Raw genomic sequence first — 3,976 nt, 5'->3', positions numbered from 1 at the left:
AATCCCTCTCTTTCCTGAAATCCTCAGAGATCTCCCGGAAAACTGGGGGCAGGACAGAGAGTGGAAAAAACATCAAGAGCTGAGGAAACCAGAAAGACCACCCTGCATTGATGCAGAGAAAAGTGAGCAGAACTGGAAGGACAATCCAGAGAATGTCCAAACACAGAGGAAAACAATTTTGAAAGACTTTAGAACTCTGACCCATGCCATAATGAACTATGAGTCCAGAAGACTAAAGATTAAGTATACTACTCTCCTCTGCCAGAATTGATGAATTTAAAATACAAAGAGAGACACTGACTTTTGGGCAGAACCTATGTGAGAATTTGTTTTTCTGGAGTATGCATCTTTATGATGAGAATTTTATTTTTCAAGCTTCCCACACACAGCAATTGGAGGGGTCAGTGGGAGAGATATATTATGAATCCCTGAAAAATTAATGATATTATTTATTAAAATAGTCCAAGGCCAATGAACTATCAGGGCAGCTAAGTGGTATAGTTGCTAGAGCTCTGGGTCTAAAATCAGGAAGATCTGAATTCAAATTTCTTCACATACTTATTAGCTGTGTGACCCTGAACAAGTTTGTCACCTGTTTGCTTCAGTTTCCTCATCTGTAAAATTGGGTAATATTAGTATTTACTTCCCTGGGTTATTGTGAGATCAAATGAGATAATTGTACAAGATTTAGCACCATGTCTAGCATATATGAAGTGTTATATAAATGCTTGGTGGTTATCCAGTTATTCAGTTGTGTCTGATATTTCATAACCCTATGGACCATCTTGTCTGTGAGGTTTTCTCTGCAAAGACATTAGAGTGTTTGCCATTTTCATCTCCAGTGGATTAAGCCAAATAGGTTAAGTGACTTGCCCAGGATCACCTAATTGGTAAGTATATGAAACTATATTTAGAATTTGAACTCAGATCTTCCTGTTTCCAGGCCCAGTGTTCTGCCCACTGAGCCATTTAGCTGTCCATAATGTTAGCTGTCAACTTCATCATCACCATTACCATCATCATCATCACCACCACCACTGCCATCATCATCTCAGGCCCCATGCTACTTCCAGAGAGAGCAAGGATGTCACTTAACCAACTGAAGTAGATTAAAATGTATGGAGGACATAGCAGTCCCACAACCACGTGAGGAATTTTCTGCTGAGCAACTGCAAATATTAGCTGTGACTTTGGATAGAGTCTGGAAAAGACTTGGTTTCTTCCCTTAGAGGTATCATTTGTCTTGTTCTGAAGTCTGGGAATCGCAGGCATGAACTTATAGACTAAAGTTTGTCTTAATTGCTCTTGTGTCACCGACTCTCTGGCAGATAACAGCACAATGAATGAGTCGATGGGGCTGATCCCTCTAGGTCCTTCTTCTAAAGTGAGACAAATTTCTCTCCTTTGAGCCAAACAATCTATAGGCAGCTCTTTCATTTATTTATCTTCCTAACAGTTTGCATTAGCTTGCAATGGATAAAAAGTCTCACTGTCCTCAGATTTAGTTAAAAAAAATTCAGGCAAAGCAGTGAGATTTGCTTACTGGGGAAGAGGAGAGATATGGGAGAAGAATAAAGACAAAAGGGCTTGGGAAGAAATGAGAAAGGTGTAGGATGTAAACTCCTTGAGGTCAGGGACTTTACTTCTTGTTGTTGTCATTGTAGTTATTCAGTTGGGCTTACTATCTTGCTATTTCCTTCTAACTTCCTTCCTGAAGTTATGTGTCTTGCACACAACTAGTAAGTGCCTGGGGCTGAATTTGAACTCAATGCTTCTTGACTCCAAGTCCAGTCCTTTGTCCATTCAGATGGCAACCTGCTACTTCCTTCCCAGCGGGAAACAAAGTCTCCCTTGGAGTACAATGGGAGGAGAAGAAGCTAGAGGTCTATTTACCTCCCTTTGAGCCACACAAACAACCCCCTATGCTATGCATGGGGGACAATCCTTCCCACAGTAGTAAGCAAAAATGCCCTAGTTCAGTTCCAGGTCCTCTGCAAAAGCTCTTTCTACCAACCAACCCAAGTAAACCTAACCAGTTCTCAGAACCTGAAAACCTGTGTGTGTGTAACATGTGACGTATATGACTGTGTATGTGAGGTGTATATAAATGTGTGTGATATGTGCGAGAGTCTGTGATGTGATGTATGTGTGTGTGAGTGTATGTGAGGGTGTATGTTACGTATGTGTGTGTGTCTTTTCCTTCATCGTGGAGGGAAAGAGGGAGGGGAGAAGAAAAAGTACCCGGTTTTGCAGTCAGAAAAGACTTAAATGTGGCTCTCTTCAACAAGGAGACGATTCAGGCCAATTCCAACCGTCTTGTGAAGAAGAGGACTGTGGGAACACAAAATAGTATTTTCACTTTTTTTATTGTTTTTTGCTTGCATTTTTGTCTTCTTTCTCATTTTTTCCCTTTCTGATCTGATTTTTCTTGTCCAGAATGATATTTGTGGAAATATGTATAAAAGAATTGCAGATGTTTAAAATATGTTGAATTAATTAATATCTGGGGGGAGGTGAGGGGAAGGGAAGGAGAAATTTAGAACACAAGATTTTATAAGGGTGAATGTTGAAAATTACCCATGTATGTGTATCCATGTTTGTAATTTTTTTTAATTAATCTTCCTGATTCCAAGCCTAGTGCTCTATTCATTGTATCACCCAGGCTCTCTATTTCAATGTCATTTAATTACCTCTCCTTGATGAGATTCAATTCCATCACCTAAAAAACAGAGTGGATAATATCTTGGACTATATACTTGACAAGATTCCTGTGAAGAAATTATTTTATAAATTGTAAAGAAATATATAAATGTAAACTGTTACCTAACCAAGAAAAGACCAAAGCAGGAAAACCTGACTTTGGAGAATGCCAGTTAACCTCTCTGAGCCTCAATTTATAAGGCCGGAGCCTCGGAAAATGGTACTAATAACACTTAAGCTACCTGGTTCTCAGAGTTGTTATAGGAAAAGAGCTTTGTATTTTGACACAAGCTAAATCAAAAATGATCTAAATAAAGCATGGATTGCCCTCCCCCCAATTCGCTAAACTCCAGTGGCTCTATATCACCCCCAGGATCAAATAGAAAATCATCTCTTTAGTGTTCAAAGCCCTTTGTCAACTGCCTCCTCTCCATGATCTTTCTAGTTTTCTTACACCTCAAGATTCTCCATCCAGGGAGCCTGGCCTCCTTCCATCTTTCTCAAATGTTATTCTCCTTTCAGCTCCCAGTATTTCCTCTGACTGTCCCCCATTCCTGGCATGTTCTCCCTCCTCATCTTCATCTCTTGACTTCTCTGACTTCCTCCAAGTCCCAGCTACCCTACCTTATACATAAAGCCTTTCTTGTTCCCTCTTCATTCTAATACCTTCCCCATTGATTCCCTCCAATTTATTCTGTGCATAGCTTCTTTGTATATAGATATTTGCATGCTGCCTCCCCCACTAAACCATGCACTTGAGAATAGGGGCTGTCTTTACTTAGTGCAGTACTCGGCATACAACAGGGGCTTCATAAATGTTTATTGAGTGATTTCAATGGTACAAGGAACTCCCAGAAATTTCCTCTGCCGACGCAGATCAGCACTTGCCGCTGCAGCATAGAGATTTTTTTAGGAGGGACAATTTATATAATAACATTATAATAAAAATAACTTTGAAAGATTTAAGAACTGATCAAACAAGGACCAATCATGATTCCAGAGAGGAGTACTTTATACCTCCAGACAAAGAGGAGATGGACAGAAGATACAGAATAAGGCATATATTTTCAGATATGGCCAATACAGAAATTCGTTTTGCTCGAATATGTTACAAAGATATGGGAGTATTTTTTCTTCCTAATTTCAAGGCTAGGGTGGATGGAAAAAAGTACTCAAAAAAGAGAGTAATAAAAGAAAAAAGTGGCAGTGAAGCATTTTTAAAAACACAGGTGAGAAGAGAAAGAAGGCCAGAAAGAATCACAAACAGCTTGGAAAG

Source organism: Sminthopsis crassicaudata, chromosome 2 (assembly GCF_048593235.1).
Source record: "Sminthopsis crassicaudata isolate SCR6 chromosome 2, ASM4859323v1, whole genome shotgun sequence".
Taxonomy (NCBI): domain Eukaryota; kingdom Metazoa; phylum Chordata; class Mammalia; order Dasyuromorphia; family Dasyuridae; genus Sminthopsis; species Sminthopsis crassicaudata.
The sequence above is the reverse complement of the archived record's forward strand: the minus strand, read 5'-3'. Positions refer to the sequence as shown.